This window comes from Lontra canadensis, unplaced genomic scaffold (genome assembly GCF_010015895.1).
Source record: "Lontra canadensis isolate GAN:19392208 unplaced genomic scaffold, GSC_riverotter_1.0 scaffold77, whole genome shotgun sequence".
Lineage (NCBI taxonomy): Eukaryota > Metazoa > Chordata > Mammalia > Carnivora > Mustelidae > Lontra > Lontra canadensis.
This window is the reverse complement of record NW_022631071.1, coordinates 7,575,961-7,589,423: the sequence shown is the minus strand read 5'-3', so window position 1 is coordinate 7,589,423 and position 13,463 is coordinate 7,575,961. Positions and strand designations below refer to the sequence as shown.

The following is a 13,463-nucleotide window of genomic DNA, read 5'->3' as shown; positions in this document are numbered from 1 at the left end:
TGTATATGTTTAATACCACAGGAAATAATAGATGAATAAATAGTTATTGCTACCCTAATGAAATTCTCCATGTAGTATCAGAGTCTAATCTAATTGAAATATAAAATAGACAGCCAAATGTGTGTCTCTTTTGAGCTCCAGGTGCGTATAATCAACTGTCTATTCAAAATCTCTATTTGGATATCTAGCAGGCCTCTCAAAATTAACATTTGCAAAAGTGAATTTGCTCACCCATCTTTTGCCAGTTATTCTCTTTAGTGAGCCCCATCACAATAAATGGTACCTCTCTCTACCAAGTTCTAGATATTTGGTAGTCGTCTTTGATTCCTTTTTCTCCCTTAACCTCATATCTAATCAGTTCCTGAGTCTTCTTAGTTCTACCTCCAAAATCATATCTCTTAACTTCCCATTTTTCTCCTACTTTGGTTCCAACATCCTAGTCCAGACCATCATCATCTACTACCTCAACTGCATTCAAAACTGTCATACCTGGACTACTGCCTAACTCATCACCCTGCATTCCTTTTTAGCCCACTAATATTATTCATTTATACAAGAGACAAAATGATCTTTTATTTATTTTTTAAGATTATATTTACTTATTTGACAGAGAAAGACACAACACAGCAAGAGAGGGAACACACGCAGGGGGAGTGGGAGAGGGAGAAGCAGCCTTCCCACCAAGCAGGGAGCCCGATGTGGGGCTCCATCCTGGGATGGGACCTGAGCCAAAGGCAGACACTTAACAACTGAGCCACCCAGGTGCCCCTAAAATGGTCTTTTAAAGATGAAAGTATGATCACATCATTTCCCTGTTTAAAATTTTCAGTGGTGGGATGCCTGGGTGGCTCAGTTGGTTAAGCATCTTCCCTTGGCTCAGGTCATGACCCCAGGGTCCTGGGATCAAGTCCTGTACTAGGCTCCTTGCTCAGCAGGGAGTCTGCTTTTCTCTCTGCCTCCCTTTCCCCCTGCTTGCTCACTCTCTCTCTCTTTCTCTCTCTCTGACAAATAAATAAATAAAATCTAAATGAAAAAAATAAAATTTTCAGTGGCTCCCCACTTGGCATACAATATGCTCAGTTAAGGGTATAATTTAAGAGCCATGGCATTCTAGCCCCAACTTAGTCCAAGTAAACATTATCTTTCTCACTAGATTAACATTTCTTTTGCATCCCATTTTACTTACCTCCTGTCTATTATTCATGTGATAGAATGCTTTTTCCATATGTCTCTCTTTCTCCTTTATTCTAAACTCTTCCCATGGCCTTGTGGAGGAAGTTCAGAATCTTTAATATTGCTCACAAGATCCTTTATGATCATGCTCCTGCCCATTTCTCCAGCATCATCCCATGCCACCATAATCATTGATCATTACCCTCCTGTCATATTGTCCTAATGTTTCTTAAAGGAACCAAACTAATTCCTATTTCAGTACCTTCATATGCGTTTTTCTTTCTGTCTTGAACAGGACCCTATCCACTCTACTGGCTGAAGGCTGCTCATCTTTCAGGTCTTATTTTAAGTCCTACTTTCAAAGAGAGATCTTCCCTGAACCTATAGACTAAGTATTGGTTATGTGCCTCAAACTCTGTGCATTTTCTTTGTAGAATCATTATAGTTTTCATTATGTTGTTATTTGTGGGTTATTTATTTACTATGAGTATTTCTAAAATCTACAAGTTTAGGGACCATAATTATATTTCAATGTCATCAGCACTTCCTAGGATACTGCTGGGCACAATAAATATAAGATGAGTGAATGAATGAACCTGCCATAAGAATATTAAAAGATAAAGAAATTATTTCCTTCTAGAAGGATCTGGAAAGTCAGGAATTAAAGAAAAAGTATCCTAGGCAAAGGAAACATGTTTGTTTAAAGTCAGAGTTAGGAAAGTTCTTGGAATATTTGAAGAATTGTAAGCTACCTGTTACTAAAGTATAAGGATCTCAGTGATACATGGAGGAAGAGGAGAGAATAAGAGGAATGGGGTAAATGGGAGATGAGGTTAGAGAAGCAGTTCAAGGCCTGGATCTTTCTGCCAAACTAGGAAATTCAAGTGTAATTAAATAAATATTTAGGAGTGACTGAATGAGGTTTTTTGTTTGTTTGTTTTTTGTTTTATTTTTGTTTTTAGGAAGGGTAACTAGAATTGGCAGTGTGGAAGACAGATTGGACAGAGAAAAGAGTAAAAAGTAATATGTGTGCAAGTAGGGCATACTTGGTGCACAGTATTTGCAAAGCAAACTGTATTATTTATAGGACCCTCCTAAAAGCTTATTACTATGTGTATGCAATGTCACTGAGATAACTATTACTTAATTTCAAAATTTTCTTTGAAATTTTTGCTAAATATGAATATAGGTCCTCCCATTATACCTTCATGATGTAATGATAATTCTTAATACTAACAGTTCTAACACTATGAAATTATATCAGCCCGACACATTTACCTTTTTGAAGTATATTCACATATAGTACCTTATTTGATTTTCACCAAAACTCATAGACTAGAGACAGCTCTTCTCATTTTATTGAAGTAAAAGCTGGACTCACAGAGGCTAAGAGACCATCATAAGTTTATATAATTAGTATATGTGAGATGTAGCATTAGAACTTTTTTCTAAGTCCAAGGCCATTCTCAATTCAGCACGTAGCCATGCATATTAGCACCAATTTTACTGTCATTATTTTTATAACTAATGCGTTTTTTAAAGGTTTTATAACAAGTTCTTATAACTTTGAAGTAAAAAGGTTAGCATTTGCTACTTTCAAGTTGCTTTTGAAATCTTTCCACAATCTATAAGACCTGAACAAAGGCTGAAAATAATCACATAGATAAATGGATTATGTATTTATTATTCATTTAAATTCAATGTTGATTATTTATTAAAAATAGCACTTATATTTTAGACATTTAAAAAAGTCTAGGGGTTATTTTAAGAGGGAAAGAGTGAGTGTCCACGTAGAATAATTGCATTGGGTTGGCAGAACAGGGATTACCTCATTATCTTTAGAAGGTGAAAGATGGAAAGAAATGAGTAGAAATGAAGAAAGATGGAAATGGAAACATCTTTTGAGAACAATTATACAGCATGTTTATTATTTTTGGTAATTTTGTTTGGAATGTCTTTTTAAGACTAGTTTTTTAGAGCAATTTTAGCTCTACAACAGACTTAAGAGGGAGGTACAAAGATTTCACATATATCCTTTGCCCTCCACACCTGCATAGCCTCCCCGTTATCTACATCACTCACCAGAATGGTATTTTTTTTTAACCAAGAATGAACCTATACTGACACATCATAATTATCCAAAGTCTGTAGTTTACATTAGGTTTTTCTCTTGATGTTTATGGGTTTGAACAAATGTGTAATGACATGTATCCACTGCCACTGTCTTTTCACTGCCCTAAAAATCCTCTGTGCTCTGCCTTTTTAACACCCCACCACAGGAAAACTCTGATATTTTTATTGACTCAATAGTTTTATCTTTTTCAGAATGTCTTATAGTTAGTATTATACAGCATATAGCCTCTTCAGATTGGCTTATTTCCCTTAGTAATATGCATTTATATTTCCTTCATGTTTTTTTCATGCCTTGATAGCTATTTTTTTTTTTTAGTGCTGAGTAGTATTCCAATATCTGGATGTACCACACTTTATTTATCCATTCACATACTGAAGGATCTCTTCATTGCTTCCAAGTTTTGCCAGTTATAAATAAAGCTGTTATAAACATCTGTGTGCAGGTATCTGTGCAGACATAAATTTTAAACTTTTTAAAGATATATAACAAGGAACACAGTTGCTAAATCATATGGTAAGAGTATATTTAGTTTTGTAAGAAATTGCCAAACTGTCTTCCCAAGTGGCTTATCATTTTGCATTTCCACCAGCAATGTATGGAGTTCTTGTTGATCCACATCCTTGCCAATGTTTTGTGTTGTCAGTGTTCTATATCTGGGAAATTCTAATAGGTGTGAAGTGATATTTCATTGCTGTTTTAATTTACATTTCTCTGGTGGCAGACATTGTTGGACATCTTTTCATAGGCTTATTTGCCTTCTTTGTACAGTGCCTTTTAACACAGGAGAAAGTTTCAAAAATATTCTCCAATTACCATGATATAAGAGTTATAATGTAAAACTTCTGCCCTGATGCTTTTAACATTATAATATAGTATGATAGCATACTGAATATTCTTAAGAGCTCTTTACAAATTTATTGTTTATATTTTTGAAATTCCAAGTGTCTTACAAAATCAGTACAATGGTGTTAGAATTTCAAAGTAAAATTAAGAAAAGTGAAAAGCCACAGTAGGATAAGCCACTTGCAAAATTATACAAAGGTACTGCTGGTGAGTAGATAATTTGATTTGGAAATGCCAGAAGTTTTGTTTGAGTTTCAAGGAGGCATTCATATAATGTGATGATAAATTGAAAAGGCCAAATCTAATCATTTAACAGGAAACTGAATAACCAGAAAGAAAATTACTATATTAGGAATAATTGGAGAGCTAATTGTGAGTTTCCAGCTGTGTAGGAAAGGAAATGTCCTAATTATCAGATTGGAATTTTCTAGTCCCCAACCCAATGGTGGAGATGGGTAGGCAGATCAAATTAAATTTTGAAGCAGTAGTCATTAAGAATATCTACTGACTACTTTTCTAGTGATTCCTGGCTCACCATGGTAATTTCCCATTATAACTTTTGTATGTGTATTATCTGAGAAATTCAGAATATGTTTGTTATCAAACTGAATATCCCTGTGTTTATAGTATTTCTCATTATAAACTGATAGATGGACATATTATTTTATATGTCATTATCTTATAACTGTAGTTAGTTTGAATTAATGTCCCTAATCTACTGGTACTACTAGTCCCTGGTACTACTAGAACACTGATCGAATAGTAAATAGTGTTTACACAGAAGGAAGCAAATATTATGTGGAAGGTTACATGGATGATATCCATTTGCAATCAATAAAACAACTAGGTAGTGATACAGAATGTGCCAATTTCCTTATTTTTACAGTTTCTTTTTTTTATTTTTTTAAAGATTTTTATTTATTTATTTGACAGACAGAAATCACAAGCAGGCAGAGAGGCAGGCAGAGAGAGAGGGGGAAGCAGGCTCCCTATTGAGCAAAGAGCCTGATGCAGGGCTCAATCCTAGGACCCTGGGATCATGACCTGAGCCGAAGGCAGAGGCTTAAACCACTGAGCCACCCAGGCACCCCTTTTTTATAGTTTCTTATTGAAATTTCCCTTATGGCAATGGTTTTCAGACTATAACTTCTAGCATGATAACCTAAGGAAATTATTAAAATTACAAATTCCTAGATTTCACTGACTGCCAGATATTCTGATACATGTTAATCTAAGATGGAGCACAGGAATCTGCATTAAACACACACACATGCACGCGCACACACACACACACACACCCTATATGATTCTGATCCTGAGGGTTAGTGGACTACATCTTGAGTAGCACTGTTCTACAGAGAATTTTACTTTCTTTAAATAACCCTGTGGTGCTTAAAGCATGGTTCACTGCTAGGCAAAATTTCATTGGTTTTTGATAGGTTTCTGTTAATTGGTTAAATCACTGATACCATAACCATTTCCAGGCCTCTGACTGGTCAGAACTGTGCATGCAAATCACAGGAAACATTGAGGAAGTAGAAGATGGCAGCTTTGTGAGGATAACTGATTTGAGGTGGGGCTAAGGTAACTGATTTGGGGTGGGGCTAAGGAAGGAAAAAGTGGCCACCAGCTTCATGGTGCCATGTACTCCAAGATGAAGAACAGAAAATAAAATCCTTTGAGGAGGACCTTCCTGTTTAGGAGCAGAGGCAAGTAAGTAAGTGGTTATGCCCATGAGTAGCCTAGGGGATATTTTCCCTCTACCAGATATCGGTCTTCATCATCCCAAATAGAAATACTATATAAAAGCAATGTGCTTCCTGTGGAAGTGCAACTTTAAGCCCCTACCTTTCTAAGATATAGATGATTGCTGCTTCTAAACTCCTGTTACATAGAAATTTTGGAGCTTCCTCTGGAAATGAGGAACTATTTAATTGAGGACATGCAGTTGGAAGAGGATTCAGGAGATGGAGGGAGGGGAAAGTAAGATTAGGTAATCAGTGAAGGGTTTTATACCCTAGGATTATAACAAGGAAGCAGCACAACTAGGGTTTGAATCCATCACACTCCAAAGTCAATATACCTCTTTATTAGAATTTTCTAATATTAGTATGTATAAGAGTCACCTGAAGGATATGTCAAAATAAAAGTTCATGACCCCCGAATTTCTGATGCCCAGAAATCTATCTATATATATATATATATATATATATATATATATATATAAAAGACTTTATTTATTTATTTGACAGAGAGAGAGATCACAAGTTGGCAGAGAGGCAGGCAGAGAGAGGGGGAAAGCAGGCTCCCTTCTGAGCCATGCAGGGCTTGATCCTGGGACCTTGAGATCATGACCTGAACTGAAGGCAGAGGCTTAACCCACTGAGCCATCCAGGTGCCCCCAGAAATCTATATTTTAAATAAGTATCCTAGATGGCTATGATACAAATAGTCAGTGCACATACTCTGAGAAACATTTTCTCACAGCAATGGTTCTTGATGTTTTGTGTTTCAGGATTCCTTTACTTTATTATAAATTGCTGAGGACCCCAAAGAGCATTTGTTTATGTGATAAATAATATCTGATAAATAATAGTTATTGATCTTTAAGGTATAAAAAGTTAAAACTGAGAAATGTTTAAAATGTTTATTAACTCATTTGAAAATAGGAGTTAATAAGGTCATTGCATTTAAACTGAATAACATTTTCTGAAAAGTAATTATAGCTTCCAAGTTAAAAGTGTTTAGTGAGCAGGATGTATTATTTTACATTTTTAAAATTTTTTAAATTTTTTTAGTTACTTTTCAGTGTACTAGAATTCATTGTTTATGCACCACACCCAGTGCTCCATGCAATATGTGCCCTCCACAATACCCCCCACCAGGCTGGTCCAACTTCCAACTCCCAACCCCTTCAAAACCCTCAGATTGTTTTTCAGAGTCCATAGTCTCTCATGGTTTATCTCCCCCTCCAATCTCTTTAATGTTAACTTAATAATTCTCATATATGTTTCTACATTTAATCTCTTGTGATATGATGTTTTGGTTGAAGTATATGAAGAAAATAAGGCCTCATACAAATAACATAGTTGGAAAAATGAGAAACTTGTAGACCCCCTGGGATTATCTTGGAGAACCCCATGGATCCTGGTATCCCAGTTTGAGTTATAGTCTTAGAGTAATATCTGTTTGTTGCTATCAGAAGTGTTTATATTAGTCCAATTTGGTCATGAAGTATTTAGAGATATGGATATTTATTCCATAGATTGTTTTAGATTGTCAAATTATTTCATAAAATTTATTCTCATATTTCTTTTATTAATTTACTCTGTAAATTTGAAAGCACTATAGAGATATAAAATTAGGAGTCCAGATGGTGGAATAGAATTTGTTTAAGGAAATTGAGTCTCAGAACAATGATTCCATTGAGGCTAGAGGAATTTAAGCAATGAGGAAGAATACATTAGATGACCAATTATAGGTAGGAAAATGTGATAAAAGGGATCAATTTGTAGTTACTTATAGTAGTTATTTACAATTGATTAAATAATTATAATAGTGAGAAAGTGCTAATCATAACCTTTTAAGGAGGATTATTACTTTGCCTGAATAAAAGAACCTTTTGTTTTCATCAGCATACCTTTCAAATTTGGTTATTACATATTTTTTAATTTAATTTTTGTTCTGCAACCTAAAACTTACTACCAGTTTAGTGCACAAACTTTAACAAATATTATTTTTAATTTATTTTTGACCAGTGTGAAAGAACCTGAAAAGGAAACAGGGAAGGAGCAGCTAGAATGTGAGAGGAAAACCAAGAGTGTGTTTAATCTAGGAAACCAACTAAAGTCAAAATGTTTCAAGGAGAAGGGAGTAATCCACTCTGTCAATTGATGTTGATTTGTGAAATTAAGATAAAAAATGAAAATCGATCATTAATTTTAGTGACATGGAAGTCATTAGTGACCTGGACAACAAAAGTCCTCGCAGAGTGGTTGAGGTAAAAGCCCCAAACTGGTGTGCATTCAAGACAGAATGGGAGGAGAGGAGAGGAAAACAGTGTATAAACATCCCTTTCCAGAGGTTTTGCTAAAAAAGGACAACAGAGAAATGAAGTACTAGATAATAGGAGAAATGGGGTTAAAAGAGGTGGTTTTCTGTTGGTTTTTAAATGAGACAATTAGCATGTTATAGGCTAATGTTTTCTTGAAAGCTTCCCTAGTGAACATAATACACATAGAATCCTTTCCTTATAGAACTCATAGTCTAGTGGAGAAAATGGTTTTAAACAATTACATAAATTAGATAATTATCATTGTAATGTGTATTAAAAGAAACACCACAGAGTTCTATCAGAGTATACTTGTCACACCTAGCTTTTTCAAGGAAATCAAGTCAAGCTTCTCTAAATAAGTGATTTTCAAGTTCCACTTTGGGAGGGGAAATAGTATCTGCAAAGGTCCTGGGTAGGGTGTGTGTGTGGCATATCAGAGATACTATAAAAGGCCATTGATTTTGAGGTGCAGAGGGGGAGGAAGATGAGTGAGGCAGAAGGTAAGGAGGAAGAGATAAGCAGTGAAGAGATCATTTAGATCGGAGCCTAAAGTCTCATGTAAGTCTTTGGTTTTTATGTTAAGGGCATTAAGGATCCTTGACTTTATGTGTTGGCCACAAAAAAAGTGAACCAGCCAAAATTGAAAAATTAAAGGTGTAATAGATAGGAAGCAAAATGGAAAAGTGAATTGCATATTTACTATTTTTACTGCTGTAGACAGGACATATTTTCAGCTTCATAATCAGTTACTTCCCAATATATTCATTTTATTTGGTTTTCAGCAACTGAGTGATTTTTGTCTTACTTATCATATCATACAGTAAGGAAGTCAAATTTGTTAAGATGCCTAAAAACAATTGATCCTATCATTCCCTATTTAATGTCTTCCAATCACTCTCTCTTTTTTTTTCTTTTTCTCTTAAAAAATAACATACAACTTTTTGTGAAATTTTCAAGAATGTAGAAAGCTTGTAAGACTTCTGTTGTGAATACCTATATGCCCACAACCTAGAGTCAAGAACTTTTATCATTTTATTGTGTTTGTTTTCTCTGTTTTGCTGCACAATTTGAAAGTAAGTTACAGACCTCATAATGCTTTAGATGCAAATTTTCAACATGCATCACCTAAAAATAAGGATATTTTCTTCTATACTTTCAATCTTATAATACTAAATATAATAAAAAATAATTTTCTGATATTATCTAATACCCACCAATATTAGATACCTTCAGTGTCCCCTCAAAATCTTTTTTTAATAGTTTTTATTGGGGTTATTCATTTTGACTGTGTCAATGATTTACTGCAAATTTGCAAAAGTTGAGTATTCAGTATCACAATTTAATTTTAGAATATTTCATTTACTCCAAAAAGAAACCTCATATACTGTTTTTTTTATTGAATCTAAAATCAAAGTTCACACATGGTATTTAATTATGTCTCCTTAAATAATCTTTTTTTAAAGAATATTTACATTTTCTCCCATGTAATTTCTGGAAAAGACCAGCTGTTTGTTTTATAGACTGTCCCACATTTTGGATTTATATGAGTGTTTCCTCATTGTGTCATTTAACTTGTTTCTTTATATCCCCCACACAGTGTCTTCTATTAAAGTCTCGATTAGATGCATTATGACATATTTGGAATAAAGCCCAAATTTTTAAATTGCCTTCCTCTTCTAAAATGTATGCCCCATGAAATCATTGACTTGATCTCTCTTGTTTAACATCAGTGCCTGTCTCATGGGTTATATATTTCTGCCATATAGATTTATAACCTATGTATACATAGGGTTATGTATTTCTGCCATATAGATTAAACCTTAGTTTAATATATTTTAAATTTTAGTATAGTCAGAATAAACTTATGGATCCATGATTTATTTTCTATGTTTTAAAAAGATTTTATCTATTTATTTGACAGAGAGAGCACAAGCAGGGGTGAGCACCAGGCAGAGGGAGAGGGAGAAGAAGGCTTCCCACTTCACAGGGAGCCCAATGAGGGGCTTGATCCCAGGACCCCAGGATCATGACCTGAGCCAAAGGCCAATGCTTAACAGACTGAGCCACCAAGTGCCCCCCATTATTTATTTTCTGAGCCAGTAATTTGAACCGGTAAAAAGCAGGTTTTCTTCCATTTTAGCATGAAATAAACATTTTAGATGTTCCTCTACTTTTTAAGGTATCAAGTTGATTTCCATGATAAGGAATTTCATGCTCAAATATTTTAAAATAAATTAAGCCCAATAGATTTAAGGTTTTGGTAGGACTGTTTATCATAAGATTTAAGGGATTTCATTAAATAATCGGTACGGTCATATTCAAGGCTGTTGAACAATTTCAGGTTAGATTGACTTTTTCCATAGAGAAAAAGTTATCTGGAGTTATTGAGTTTGGAGTAAATCAAACAAAGTTACTTGAATCTTCAGATTTCTAATTTAGCCAATTATATAGGCAGATTATTTCAGTGTCAGTCAAATGGTAAAAAAGATTCAAGGGAGTCTAGGTAAAAGCAACTGACTTCCTAGTGTCAAACTTTGCTGTATTTCTGAATACCTCTATGACAACTGGCAATGATATAATAAATAGGCAAAAATAATGATATTAAATGTTGTTATGTGTCAACTTAGCAAATTCTTTGACTCAGGATATATGCCAAAGCAGTAAATAGAGCATGCTATGCCTTTATCCTTTATGGATCTTCAGTTCATGGAGGGAAAAAGAAATTAGAAATGACAATCTATAATGTTCATAGCAGCAATGGCCACGGTCTCCAAACTGTGGAAAGAACCAAGATGCCCTTCAACAGATGAATGGATAAGGAAGATGTAGTCCATATACAGTATGGAGTATTATGCCTCCATCAGAAAGGATGAATACCAAACTTTTGTATCAACATGGATGGGACTGGAAGAGATTATGCTGAGTGAAATAAGTTAAGCAGAGAGAGTCAATTATCATATGGCTTCACTTATTTGTGGAGCATAACAAATAACATGGAGGACATAGGGAGATGGAGAGGAGAAGGGAGTTGAAGGAAATTGGTGGGAGAGATGAACCGTTAGAGACTATGGACTCTGAAAAACAATCTGAGGGTTTTGAAGGGGCGGAGGGTGGGAGGTTGGGTGAGCCTGGTGGTGGGTATTGTGGAGGGCACATATTGCATGGAGCACTGGGTGTGGTGCATAAACACTGAATTCTGGTACACTGAAAAGAAATTTTAAAAAAATTAAAAAAATTTAGTAAGTCAAGCAGAGAGAGTCAATTATATGGTTTCACTTATTTGTGGTGCATAACAAATAACATGGAGGACAAGGGGAGTTAGAGAGGAGAAGGGAGTTGGGGGAAATTGGAAGGAGAGGTGAACCATGAGAGACTATGGACTCTGAAAAACAATCTGAGGGTTTTGAAGGGGCGGGGGGTGGGAGGTTGGGGAAACCAGGTGGTGGGTATTAGAGAGGGCACAGATTGCATGGAGCACTGGGTGTGGTGCAAAAACAAGGAATACTGTTATGCTGAAAATAAAAAAAATTTAAAAAGTAAAAAAAAAAAGAGAAAAGAAATGACAATCTATAAATACAAATGGCAGAAACATATACAGCTGTACAAAGAAACAGAGATAAGTGATAAGTAACCTGTAATATAAAAGGAAGAAACTGTTAGTGGAGTTTATCGATTACCCGGGCTGATTTGGATAGTTTCCATTTCCTTTTTTGCTTCTTGTAGTAAACACTGTTCCTTAGGCATCCCCACACTTGCAAGTGAAAAGAGAAGGGAAAACTTGAATCAGTCCATTTTTACTGTTCTGGTAATCATCAGGTTGGGTGAGAAAAGAAGTTGAACTTAATATCTTACCTGGTGTTTTTGAGTTTTCTATGCATTTCCAATTTCTCAAGTTATCCTTGTTATCATAAAATTTAGTTGTATCCAGCCACATGGTAATGCAGGAAAAAAAAATGCTGATTAGTGTAGGCTAGGCTCCCATCCCCACCCCCACCCCAGGAGAGATTTATGCTTCATGTATCTGAAAATTTTAGATTGATTTGACAAATTAGTGGAACTCCCACTTCAAGTTGTTCTAGTTTATAGAAACTTATAGTATCAACCAATTTAAATTTTATTAACACTAGATTCTTTTCTGTCCTTTGAAGTAAGTACTTGTCCTGCGACCTTCTAAACTTGAGGGATAGAAGAATAGCTACAAATAATAATCATATTTTCTTTTTTTTAAAGGATTTTATTTATTTATTTGGCAGAGATCACAAGTAGTCAGAGAGGCAGGCAGGGAGAGAGAGGAGGAAGCAGGCTCTCTGTGGAGTAGAGAGCCCGACGTGGGGCTCGATCCCAGGACCCTGGGATCATGACCCAAGCCGAAGGCAGAGGCTTTAACCCACTGAGCCACCCAGGTGCCCCTCATATTTTCTTTTTAAAGTTATTTTATTTTACTGTGGTAAATACATAACATAAAATTTGCTACATTAACCATTTGAAAGCATACAGTTCAGTAGCATTAGTATTTTCTCATTGTGTGCTTCTATCACCACTGTCTATCCACATAACACTGTTCGTCTTTCTTACAGGGCTTTCAAAACATTTTGATGACAGTGATTTTGTTGCAGGCTTTAGTTTTCTCATGAAACAGAGTTTGAGTTCCTTCTCATAGCTTTACAGAAATGTACTTCTTTTTATTTTAATTTTTCAGTCAAATTGTTTTACAATGAAACATTACATATACAACAGAGTATATAAAACATAAGAGTTTAAGAAATTATAATGAATAAACACATATGTAGTCACCATCCAAGTAACAAAATAGAACATTACCAGCATTCTGGCAGACCTCTATATGTCCATTCCTGATTACATTCCCTTTCTTTTTTACTTAGAAACAACCTCTATCCTGACATCAGTGACATTCATTCACTTCCTTTATTCCCCAGCCTTACCAGCTCTGTAATGTATACTTTTATTTTCACTTGCATTTCTTTTTTTTAGTACATCATTAGTTCCTGATGTAGTGTTCAAAAATTCATTATTTGCATATAACACCATAATGTTTTCATTAAAGTTCTCAGAATTTGCAGCTACTTTTCATGCTACAACTTTCTTGAAAAATGCAAGTTTTAAATCAGACTCATAGAGATCTAATCTTGGTTCTAACACTTACTAACTAGGAGACAGACATTTTACTTAACCTTCCTGAGAATGAGTTTCCTTATCTATCAAATGGGGAAAATAATAGTATCTTCTTCATGCGATAGT

General features: G+C 34.9%; 1 protein-coding gene across 1 annotated transcript in view; it reads left to right on the top strand.

Annotated features, from left to right (window-relative positions):
* FAM133A (family with sequence similarity 133 member A) overlaps window positions 1–13,463 on the top strand; it is a 53,759-nt gene that overhangs the window by 25,857 nt on the left and 14,439 nt on the right. The window lies entirely within an intron of this gene.